Source organism: Mercenaria mercenaria, chromosome 7 (assembly GCF_021730395.1).
Source record: "Mercenaria mercenaria strain notata chromosome 7, MADL_Memer_1, whole genome shotgun sequence".
Classification (NCBI taxonomy): Eukaryota; Metazoa; Mollusca; class Bivalvia; order Venerida; family Veneridae; genus Mercenaria; species Mercenaria mercenaria.
The window spans coordinates 67,722,958-67,737,293 of NC_069367.1; positions in this window are offsets into that span (position 1 = coordinate 67,722,958).

Genomic DNA, 14,336 nt, shown 5'->3' on the forward strand with positions numbered 1-14,336 from the left:
CAGCCGACTTAAACTGTCAGATTTGGGACATCCACGAGCGATTATTACCCATTTTGGGTAAAACGTATTTTTTTTAAAAACAAGACCTTAGTCCGTCTGTAGCAGAGGTCTATAACAGAAATAGTACGATCACAATTGGTGTTGCGGGAACCTGAGCTAAAACTGAAACTTTTTTCTTTTATTTTCTAATTTATGACGATATCGTTCCCAGTTACATAAACGAAACTTTTAATGAATTTTCAAATGGTCGAAAATCGGCTCCTGTTAAAGATGAGAAGCCCTGATTTTAAAGTTAATCACCGTCACAGAATACAATAACAATCACTACTTATTTACAGAGAGCAAGCCTGTAGACCGACTATATAATGGCTTGTATTGCACTTTTCTTCAAAGGAATATTAAATGTCTGCACTAAATATGGGGACTGAAAACACCTTTCTGAAACAAATTTCGCTGGACATCCCGAGGTAAATTATAAAAAAATCACTATGTTTTATGTATGTGAAATTCGTTGGCTATATATATGTATTGCCAATACTTACAGGAAATGGTGATATAACTGAAATCATTTTTTATTTTGTAGATATTTTTTTATTTATGAATTAGTCGTTATGAACAGAATGACAGCCCATTTTTTACATTATTGATACTTAACACTCTCATAATCGGACCCAGTTAAACCCAGTTGCTATTTTCGCTTAGTTACGTTCTATTTTTCCAAAGGATCTTCTTCTATACAGTTTTACTATACGTTGCAACAATAACAGGTGCTATTGGGGCGAGGGGGCGGGGGATCCAGTTGTTGACCATAGGCGAATTCAAATATAGTAAGAAAAGGGAAAAGCTGAAATTATTTAATAATGATTTATTGTTCCTTAACATATAAATATTAAAAATATGTAGGATCTACAGATAACAAGTTTTGACTACAGATAGAAGTTCAACGAATATTAATGCAAAAATAGATGTGAATTTGGTACATAATATTGAAATTAAGTATAATGAATACCGTCTAACGTTCTGATCAACCACATTTTACTCCCGCTAGAAAATACACATACTTTAAAAGGAAATGGTAGATTGACTTCAAAATATATCCTATGATTGCTTGTTGATTTTTTTTAATATAAAAAAATAAATAAAAAACACCAAATGATACAGTTTTAAAATACTGTTGCTCCTGTATTAAGATCAACATTCTAAAGAAATAGTGACCGTCTTTGTTGGACACGATTAAAATGACTAAATATATCTTTATGGAAAAATAGTTTTGATAGAGGAACAGATCGTAAATAAGAAAAAATACAGAAATGCATACATAGGTACATGACTTTTTAGATTTATGATATCGTATATTTCTGGGTTAGGTATAAAGTAAACTTAAACACTGTTTGCTTTTTATAACATCTGCGCAAAACTATCGTCAAATGTATGTAAAAAATAAAATGTCTCAAAAATACCTAATTTCTACCCTTTACTTAACAGTGACATAAAACCAAATTGAATACTTAATTAAAGAGCCTTATCCTTTCCTTAAACACCTGTTATACAGGGATTTTATTTCCCCATCTTTACATAAATACAACCACAACTCGCGATCAGTCCTGTTAAAATTTTCACGTATATCACTGCACATTAATTCCTCTAAATTAAGTTTTATTTGGTTTTATATAAACCCAATCTAAGTCCAGGTGTGCTGCGATATTTGTTTCCTATTTTTTATAACTCGCAGCTGTTCGGATAGTACGAGTTTTTCCTGTATCCCGTATCGTGTTTAAAACCACAGCGACATTTTATAGCTAATGTGCCGAATTTGCACGCGATTGTCAAATATTTAAGAAACTTTAAATGGCACTCTCTACTCATAAGACAATTAATTTACGTATAGATTCCCAGTAAAGAATTTATGGACACATTTTTGTAAAATTTCGTATTCTCAAAAGCTGTGTAGGTGTATTTAAAACTAAAATATTCACTGCTTTACGGACTAAGGGTATATCTGTTTCCGTAAACATTTTTGTTTCATTTTAATGTTTCAGTTCTCATTAATTCTTGATTAACTTATTCCGCAAGATGTTCTTTACGTGTACGTTGAAAAAATAGTTGTGTGCTACATCATTATATATAATAAAAAAGATTATTATTAGATTTTTCAAAGGTTTCAATCAAAATCCGTTTTGCTGGGAGGGGAGCTTTTCATTGAAAATTCAACTATTTTGAACCTCAAGTTTTTATTGTTATGTCATTTTTAATTTCATTTGCATTTGAATTCTTTTACAAATTTTTAATACCGTTACCGTAGTTACCAGAAGAAAATACTGTGTTAATGAATTTTGATACTTGGGGAAACACGAAGATTGTATGGACCACAATATCATTAATCATTTGAGCCGTGCAATGGGAAAACCAACATAGTGGCTTTGTGACCAGCATGGATCCAGACCAGCCTGCGCATCCGCGCAGTCTGGTCAGGATCCATGCTGTTCACTAACGGTTTCTCTAATTGCAATAGACTTTGAAAGCGAACAGCATGGATCCTGACCAGACTGCGCGGATGCGCAGGCTGGTCTGGATCCATGCTGGTCGCAAACCCACTATGTTGGTTTTCTCATGGCGCGGCTCATTTATTGGCCATCATCTTAAAAGTTCGTACTAGTTCCTACTAATCACTTGCGCGGACATGTAGAACGGTGTATACTTATATTTGGGTTTTGTAGAACAAAGATTTTATTTTTGAAAATCTTGTTACATAAGTGATGATCCAAACAGTAAGAGAATTATCAAAATGTAATTGGATCATAACTAGTTACGCCTTTACTATAAATACATAAATTTGATATAAGAAAATTTATTTTATAACAATCTATGAAATTTGAGACAGAGAAAAAGACGAATGGTGGAAATATACCTCAAACAAAGCCCCTTAACTTTAGGAAGGAAAATTTTAATTTACGTAACGGATAGAAAGCAAGGTAATTGTACGTAATAGTTGAAACTGACAAATGATACCACATCAGAAATACAGGTTACCGTAGTAGAATACTTTTCTAAAATGTTACATCGATTATTTGTAATAAACAATATAAACATACATGTACAATGAATAATGCACTATAAATATCCATCAAATTATAAACTATAAATATACATTTAATCATACACTATAAAATTATACATTAAATTATACATTGTCAGTATACTATAAATATACATCAATTATCATGAAAGAATTCACGAAAAAGCATTTGGTAATAAAATGTATGGGGGAAAAAATTGTGAAATTTCTGGAATATTTTCACACGAGTACGGGAGATTACTCAACAAATAGTTCCATCAGAAGACAATAAATTGATTATAAATGTTCCATCTTAATTTCGTCTCACCCTGGTGACCTAGGTCACTGTCACATAGCAGTTTTGACAAACCTATCGTTTTAAACCATTAAATGTCCATGTCTTTATTTAGCGCTGCTGGACATGTGATCAATATGGCAACCAAGATGGCACCCTGCTGGGAGAATTATGGGTAACTGACACTTCGTCCGATTAGAAATCAAGTGTGTCCCTCTGTATAGACAAACGGACAAAAAGAGGAGCTTACTCTTGTAACGGCTGCTCCCTTTAGCGATCCAGTGTCGCCTTTTGCCACAAAGACCTTCAAATGTATATTATACGTGATATGCTCATGTTTTTGGAATGTATTCTATTTCACTTAATTCGTAAAATACATGAGTAACAACAACGACTGAATGAATACCAATTATGGAAAAAAAATTACTAATAAACAGATCACGGGTGTCGCATCAAATGTTGTTGTTGTTGTTCTATGTTGGGCACCAACTGTCACAGAGTACGGAAAGTATGCAGCCAGATAGGGCCTGTAATTCTATCAGGATACTCTCCCTACTGCAACCATATAGGGTATGTAACTCTGTCAGGATACTCTCAACACTGCAGCCAGAGTGGGCCTGTAACTCTGTCAGGATACTCTCCACACTGCAGCCATACAGGGTATATAACTCTATCAGGATACTCTCAACACTGCAGCGATACAGGGTCTATAACGATCAGGATACTCTCCACACTGCAGCCATACAGGGTATATAACTCTATCAGGATACTCTCAACACTGCAGTGATACAGGGTCTATAACGATCAGGATACTCTCCATACTGCAGCCATACAGGGTCTGTAACTGTATCAGGAGACTCTCCACACTGCAGCCATACAGGGTCGATAACTCTATCAGGATACTCTCCACACTGCAGCCATACAGGGCCTGTAACTCTGTCAGGAAACTCTCCCTACTGCAGCCATACAGGGTCTATAACACAGGGCACCCCAGCCAGACATGGACTAAATCTCAGGGCGTCGAGATACTCTCCTTACTGCACCGAGATAGGGACTATAACTCGGGGAGGGACTAATACTTAGGCATAGGTGTACTCTCCGTTCTGCATTTAGACAGTAACTATAACTCAGGATATCGCAGCAAGACAGGGACTATAACTCAGGGTGTCAGAGACAGACAGGGACTAGAACTCAAAGTGCTAGAGCCAGACAAGAACTAGAATTCAGAATGTCGAGATACTCCCCCTTCTGCAGTCAGACAAGGTCTGTAATTCAGGATGTCGTAGCCAGACAGGTACTAGAACTCATGACGCCGGTATACTCAGACAGGCTTTATAACTCAGAGCGTTACAGCCAGACAGGGACTAGAACCTCAGGGTGTCGGGAAACTCATCGTACTGTAGCCAGACAGGGTCTATAACTCACGAGTGTCACTGCCAGACAGGGTCTGTAACTAAGGGTGACACAGCCATAAAGGGGCTATAACTAGCATGACAGACAGACAGGCATTATAACTAAGGGCATCGGAATGCTTGCCCTACTGAGCACACAAAAATTCTCCTAAATTAATAAATAAAAACGTTCACATAACTGATAAAAAGAAGTGAATCAGCACAGTTGATGTGAGATGCTTAATAAATAGAAAATCATTGATTTCTTTTTCAAGTCAAACTTTATAGCTCATAAATCCATATGTTTTTGAAGCATGTCAGGACACAAATGAGATTATAGTAAATATGGAAGCTTTATAGCCAGTATCATAACATATACAGTTTCGGGGAGCATTTTAAAGTGTGGGATGATATTTTACACATGATTTAAAATTCCACTATATGGAAGATCATATTCTAATTCTGCAGCTGCTGCATCATTATAAATTCTGCTATAAAATGAGGAAACAAAATGTTCCGCTGATTTATTGTCAAATGGACACTCATATTACATTAAACAAAAATACTAGCCGTAAAAAGCTATTATTTATTTGTATAAATGCAATCGAAAACGGACCAATAAATAAAGCAACAATACAAAAACTATTGTGAAACATAGGATATCCGCAGACCGATCCCAAACCCTTTCGTAAGCATACTGACAAGCCCTTCTGTTGTAGCGGGTTTGGTGTAAAAAGCTTACAAACTGATACCTTACAACCAAATATGCACCATATCAAGTTAAACACATGATACCGACATTTGCAATTAACAAATTTCCATCATCATCCGAGATAGATACTGCTGTCACACGATCATTTGCACGCTTCATCATTTTGTAAACAAAACCATTTAAAAGAAATTCGAATATCTTCCGAGGTCAAAGTTCCTGTCACGTGATAGCCTCGATTTCAATAAAGCACTAAAGGTGTCAAACGTGTTCCGAATGCTTTGCTCACCGGTATGTGGTCGTTATCCTGATCGAGGACTTTTTATTTGTAAAACTAAAACATGAGAAAAGTTTTGTCTGTTTTACCCTTTAGAAAATGAATGTAAACAATGTATACAATACTTCCTCTTATCGAGTTTTTTTTGTTATTATTTAGAGAAATCAGTCAAATCACCATAAAACATATATGTATACGAAGAATCTTGTTTTTATTATGCCTTGTGTTTATTGAGCTAAATTTATTTATCAAGCAGAGAAAGTGAAAAAAATATTCTGGAAAGTAAAGTGTATGTTTTATTATCTTGTTGACTTCTAAGGTACATGTCCCAAGTATAAGTGACTTTCTGAAAGCCAGCAATCGGACATATTGGCATCCGGCAACAATTCTTTACCTAGCCGGCAACTCAACAACCGGTAACACTGAAAAATTTTAATGTAAGCATTCGTTAACCATTCTTTACCTAGCCGGAGACTCAACAACCGGCAACACTGGAAAGAGTTAACAATTCTTTACCTAGCAGGCGAGTCAACAACCGGCAACACTGAAAAGATGTTGGCATTCGGTAACCATTCCTTACCTAGCTTGGCGGCTCAATAACCGGCAACACTGGAAAGGTGTTGGCATTCGGTAACCATTCCTTACCTACCTTGGCGACTCAACATCCGGCAACACCGGAAAGGTGTTGGCATTCGGTAACCTTTCTTTACCTAGCTGGCGATTCAAGAACCGGCAACAGTGTAGAGGTGTCATTCTTTACCTAGCTTGGCGACTCAACAAGCAACAACACTGGAAAGGTGTTGGCATTCGGTAACCATTCCTTACCTAGCTTGGCGATTCAACAACCGGCAACACTGAAAAGATGTTGGCATTCGGTAACCAGTCCTTACCTAGCTTGGCGACTAAACAACAGGCACCACTTGAAATATATTGGCAATTGGTAACCATTCTTTTATTAACTGGCGACTCAACAACCGGCAACAATGGACAGATGACCATTCTTTTACTAGCTGACGACTCAACAACCAGGAACACTGGAAAGGTTCCTGATAAGATTCGAACCTTCGACTTTCCGTCCCCGTTGCCGGATGTTGAGTTCCCAGCTAGTTGAAGAATGATCTGGGTTAGCTGGACTCGGAAACAGATCTCACTATCCAACGTCTTACTACTTTTGTTTTCTGAGCACACTCATGCAAAATGCTTGTCTTGTAACATATGGGTCTTTATTGTCAGGTAAGATGATGCCTACATACTGAAATATATTGACACGTGGAACCATTAAGGACGCCATCAGTATTGAATAACAACATCAGCGTGAAAAGGCGTGTAAATAGTGAATTTATTAACTATAACAAGCCAACAACAGTACATACCTTTGTTTGTATTTTCGATCTGTTTCGTGACTGCCATGCACAGGTTAGATGAGAATAAGTTTGAGTTTAGAAAGTTTCTGAAGCTGACAGATCTCGTGTTACTGCAATGTTCAGTGTGTACTTAACGCAAGGTATGAGTCTTTTCAAATGTATCCGCACACTTTAAACTGAACAATAGCTATATGTTTGCACTGAAAACATAAAATTGCAAACCAAACCGTGCATAGAATCATATCAGTTAATAAAATAAATTTGCTATACATGATATATACAGGAATGTTATTGGCCGATAACTCATGTTACAAATATCGTAAAGAGTTGTATCAGTTTGTACGGTTCAGCTGATTTTTAACAATAGAATTGTTGATGTGGACCTGCAATTCCATTTCTTACATAAATCCAAACTGTATATTGCAGGAGTTATATTAAGACATAGGATGATACAATTGTTAGAAGATTTCGCGGGATATGTGCATATTTTATCTATTTATTTATTTATTTATTTATTTGCATTATACAAAAATGATTTTTTTTCTGTATGCTTTTAAGCGTTTTATAAGTTATATTTCACATAGCTTATGTGTTTATGTTTTTGTACTTTTTGGTGTATATGATGTCTTGTTAAAAGACCTTAAATGTATATGCTGTTTTGTTACAAAACTTTTAGTGTTTAAGATGTTTTGTTACAAGACTTTTAATTTATATATTGTTTTTTTATGAGACCTTTAATGTATATGATGTTATAATACGAGACCTTTAATGTATATGATGTTTTGTTAGAAAACTTTTAATGTATATGATCTGTTGTTACGAGACCTTTAATATATATGATGGTTTGTTACAAAACTTTTAGTTAAATGACGTTTTGTTACAAACTTTTAATATATATGATGTTTTGATACAAAACTTTTACTGTACATGATGTTTTGTTACAAGCCCTTAATATATATGATGTTTTGTTACAAGACCTTTAATGTATATGATGTTTTGTTACAAGACATTTAATGTATATGATGTTTTGTTATAAGACCTTTAATGTATATGCTGTTTTGTTATAAGACCTTTAATGTATATGATGTTCTGTGACGAGAACTTTAATTATGTGATGTTTTGTTACGAGACATTTAGTGTATATGATGTTTAGTTACGAGACATTTAGTGTATATGATGTTTAGTTACGAGACATTTAGTGTATATGATGTTTAGCTACGAGACATTTAGTGTATATGATGTTTTGTTACAAGACCTTTAAGATTTATGCTGCTTTGTTACAATATTTTAAGTGTATATGGCGTTTTGATACAAAACATTTAGTGTATATGATGTTTTGTTACAAGACTTTTCATGTATATGATGTTTTGTTACGAGACCTTCAGTATAAATGATGTTTTGAAACAAAACGTTTTATGTGTACATGCTGTTTTATTAAACGATCATTAATGTATATGATGTTTTGTTACAATACCTTTAGTGTAATTGATGGTTTATTACATGACCTTTCATGTACATGACGTTTTGTTACAAGACCTTTAATGCGTACGATGTTTTGATACAAGGCTTTAATTTATATGGCGTTTTGTTACAATCCCTTAATGTCTATTATGTTTTGTTACGAGCCCTTAAATATGTAAGATGTTTTGTTACGAGACCTTGAATGTATATGATGTTTTGTTACAAGCCCTTAAATATATAAGATGTTTTGTTACGAGCCCTTAAATATACAAGATGTTTTGTTACGAGACCTTGAATGTATATGATGTTTTGTTACAAGACCTTTGATATATAGGATGTTTTGTCACGAGACATTGAATGTATGTGATGTTTTGTTACAAGACCTTTGATATATAGGATGTTGTGTTACAAGACATTTAATATATATGATGTTTTATTACAAGACCTTTAATATATAGGATGTTGTGTTACAAGACCTTTAATATATATGATGTTGTGTTACAAGACCTTTAATATATAGGATGTTGTGTTACAAGACCTTTAATATGATGTTTTGTTACAAGACCTTTAATGTATATGATGTTTTGTTACAAGACCTTTAATGTATATGATGTTTTGTTACAAGACCTTTAATATATAGGATGTTGTGTTACAAGACATTTAATGTATATGATGTTGTGTTACAAGACATTTAATGTATATGATGTATTGTTACAAGACCTTTAATGTATATGATGTTTTGTTACAAGACCTTTAATATATAGGATGTTGTGTTACAAGACATTTAATGTATATGATGTTGTGTTACAAGACATTTAATGTATATGATGTTTTGTTACAAGACCTTTAATGTATATGATGTTTTGTTACAAGACATTTAATGTATATGATGTTTTGTTACAAGACCTTTAATGTATATGATGTTTTGTTACAAGACCTTTAATATATAGGATGTTGTGTAACAAGACATTTAAAGACACTGATTCTGGTATGCCTGGTATGTGGCCTATGGGAACGATAAGGTCTGCGTATTGGTGGTAATGGCCAATACACAAGCCTGGACCATTGATAGACTTGCTTCTGTTTACCATAATTAGCTACTGTATAGCTACTGTGCAGTACATGAATTACAGGTGATATTTCTCACCTTCATAGCAAATCAGTTCTCACCTTTATAACGAGTTTAGAAAGCTTGATTGAATTAGGGCTAAACAAACAGAACAGAACAGAACAATTTCTAACAATTTTTAACAATTACATTTCATCATTGCTGTTGTTTTTTTAATCAAAAATATAAAAAAAAATGCATTCAGGAACATAGCTTTTAGAAATATTAAAGTATGTGTATTTTGAACAATGATAGTTCTTTATTGCTGGATTTTATTATACATAAAAGAAACGTTATTTAGACAACACAAGGGGAATTATGCATTTTTAATATATAAAATCCTTCTGTCCATATTCCATTTTACCTATTAAAAATGCAACTGAACGCTTCTTTAATTTCTATTAAAATCCAGCAATTATCTTTTATTTTTCTTTCTTTTTTTTCGTTACTTTTGATAAAAAGATCATAATCATTGAATAAACAAACTTTTAATTTCTTTTATTAAGTTCTAAATAATTATTTTAAGGTTACTTTGCTATAAGAGTTATAATTTAATTGGCCAGGACATTAATCAACATCAATTAAAAAAAAAACATTTGTGTAAGTCCAAAAAAAAAAAACAACCCTTTTATTTCACTCATTTCATGAATACATGAATAAATGAGGTGAGATTTTTTAACAAGATATTTGAGGCTCATAAGAAAATAATAGTACAATTCAATTCTAACAAAATATGATGAGTTTTCACAATAACGCCTTTCATATCTAGATGTCATATGTCAGTATTACAATATAATAAATAAATAAATGTACATTCTAAAAAAAAAAAAAAGCATTTCAATCAATAAAATGCAAAACACAGGAAATAACCAATTTATCTGTAGGCAATAAAAATTATGATTCTCTAACAATAATTAGGCTACATGTCAAGTCTACAGGGGTTTTATGGACCCTTATCAGACTGGACCAGATAGGATCTTGTATATTGGGGATTAAAAAATATGGTATTTGGGCGAGGGTCACTTATATAGGAGATTTTCTTTGCCTTTAATGTATGATGTTGTGTTACAAGACATTTAATGTTTATGATGTTGTGTTACAAGACCTTTAATGTATATGAAGTTGTGTTACAAGACCTTTAATGTATATGATGTTGTGTTACAAGACCTTTAATATATAGGATGTTGTGTTACAAGACCTTTAATATATAGGATGTTGTGTTACAAGACCTTTAATGTATATGAAGTTGTGTTACAAGACATTTAATGTATATGATATTGTGTTACAAGACCTTTAATATATAGGATGTTTTGTTACGAAACCTTTAATGTATATGATGTTTTGTTACAAGACCTTTAATATATAGGATGTTGTGTTACAAGACCTTTAATGTATATGATGTTGTGTTACAAGACCTTTAATATATATGATATTTTGTTACGAAACCTTTAATGTATATGATGTTTTGTTACACAACTTTAAGTGTATATGATGTTTGGTTTCAAGACTTTTAATGTATATGATGTTTTTTATAAAACTTTTAGTGTATATGATGTTTTGTTACAAAACTTTTAGTGTATATGATGTTTTGTTATATATGATGGTTTGGTAAAAGACTTTTTATGTATATGATGTTTTTTTTTATAAAACTTTTAGTGTATATGATGTTTGTTATATATGATGTTTTGTTACAAAACCTTTAGTGTATATGATGTTTTGTTATATATGATGGTTTGGTAAAAGACTTTTAATGTATATGATTAATATAATATTTTAACAAGCTTTTAGTGTGTATGAGTATTATAATATTTTAAAAAAAGACTGTTATTGTATATGATTAGTATATTTTTATTAAGACTTTTAGTGTATATAATATCAACGCTTTAGTTACAAGACTTTTAGTGTATATGATGTTTTGTTACAAGACCTTTAGTGTATATGATGTTTTGTTACAAGACTTTTAGTGTATATGATGTTTGTTATATATGATGTTTTGGTACAAGACTTAAATGTATATGATGTTTTGTATATATGATGTTTTTGTACAAGACTTTTAGTGTATATGATGTTTTGTTTATATATGATGTTTTTGATACAAGACTTTTAGTGTATATGATGTTTTGTTATATATGATGTTTGGTACAAGACTTAAATGTATAATGATGTTTGTTATATATGATGTTTTGTTACAAGACTTTTAGTGTTTTGATGTTTGTTATATATGATGTGTTGGTACAAGACTTTAAGTGTATATGATGTTTGTTATATATGATGTTTTGGTACAAGACTTTTAGTGTATATGATGTTTGTTATATATGATGTTTTGGTACAAGAGTTTTAGTGTATATGATGTTTGTTATATATGATGTTTTGGTACAAGACTTTTAGTGTATATGATGTTTGTAATATATGATGTTTTGGTACAAGACTTAAATGTATATGATGTTTGTTATATATGATGTTTTGTTACAAGACTTTTAGTGTATATGATGTTTGTTATATATGATGTTTTTTTACAAGACTTTTAGTGTATATGATGTTTGTTATATATGATGTTTTGTTACAACACTTTTAGTGTATATGATGTTTGTTATATATGATGTTTTGGTACAAGACTTTTAGTGTATATGATGTTTGTTATATATGATGTTTTGGTACAAGACTTTTAGTGTATATGATGTTTGTTATATATGATGTTTTTGTACAAGACTTTTAGTGTATATGATGTTTGTTATATATGATGTTTTGTTACAAGACTTTTAGTGTATATGATGATTGTTATATATGATGTTTTGTTACAAGACTTTTAGTGTATATGATGTTTGTTATATATGATGTTTTGGTACAAGACTTTTAGTGTATATGATGTTTGTTATATATGATGTTTTGGTACAAGACTTAAATGTATATGATGTTTGTTATATATGATGTTTTGGTACAAGACTTAAATGTATATGATGTTTGTTATATATGATGTTTTGGTACAAGACTTTTAGTGTATATGATGTTTGTTATATATGATGTTTTGGTACAAGACTTAAATGTATATGATGTTTGTTATATATGATGTTTTGGTACAAGACTTTTAGTGTATATGATGTTTGTTATATATGATGTTTTGATACAAGACTTTTAGTGTATATGATGTTTGTTATATATGATGTTTTGGTACAAGACTTTTAGTGTATATGTTGTTTGTTATATATGATGTTTTGGTACAAGACTTAAATGTATATGATGTTTGGTTTCAAGACTTTTAATGTATATGATGTTTTTTATAAAACTTTTAGTGTATATGATGTTTTGTTACAAAACTTTTAGTGTATATGATGTGTTGTTATATATGATGGTTTGGTAAAAGACTTTTTATGTATATGATGTTTTTTTTTATAAAACTTTTAGTGTATATGATGTTTGTTATATATGATGTTTTGTTACAAAACTTTTAGTGTATATGATGTTTTGTTATATATGATGGTTTGGTAAAAGACTTTTAATGTATATGATTAATATAATATTTTAACAAGCTTTTAGTGTGTATGAGTATTATAATATTTTAAAAAAAGACTGTTATTGTATATGATTAGTATATTTTTATTAAGACTTTTAGTGTATATAATATCAACGCTTTAGTTACAAACTTTAGTGTATAATGTTTTGTTAAAGACCTTTATGTATATGATGTTTGTTACAAGACTTTAGTGTATATGATGTTTGTTAAATGACTTTTGTAAGATTAGTATATGATGTTTGTTATATATGATGTTTTGGTACAAGACTTTTAGTGTATATGATGTTTGTTATATATGATGTTTTGATACAAGACTTTTAGTGTATATGATGTTTGTTATATATGATGTTTTGTACAAGACTTAAATGTATATGATGTTTGTTATAATGAGTTTTGTACAAGACTTTAGTTTTTGATGTTGTTAATTGATGTTTGGTACAAGACTTTAAGTGTATATGATGTTTGTTATATATGATGTTTTGGTACAAGACTTTTAGTGTATATGATGTTTGTTATATATGATGTTTGGTACAAGACTTTTAGTGTATATGATGTTTGTTATATATGATGTTTTGGTACAAGATTTTAGTGTATATGATGTTTGTTATATATGATGTTTTGGTACAAGACTTTTAGTGTATATGATTTTGTAAATATGATGTTTTGGTACAGACTTATGTATATGATGTTGTTATATAGATGTTTTGTACAAGACTTTTAGTGTATATGATGTTTGTTATATATGATGTTTTGGTACAAGACTTTTAGTGTATATGATGTTTGTTATATATGATGTTTTGGTACAAGACTTTATGTATATGATGTTTGTTATATATGATGTTTTGTACAAGACTTTTAGTGTATATGATGTTTGTTATATATGATGTTTTTGTACAAGACTTTTAGTGTATATGATGTTTGATTATATATGATGTTTTGTTACAAGACTTTTAGTGTATATGATGTTGTTATATATGATGTTTTGTACAAGACTTTTAGTGTATATGATGTTTGTTATATATGATGTTTTGGTACAAGACTTTTAGTGTATATGATGTTTGTTATATATGATGTTTTGGTACAAGACTTTTAGTGTATATAATGTTTGTTATATATGATGTTTTGTACAAGACTTAAAGTGTATATGATGTTTGTTATATAGATG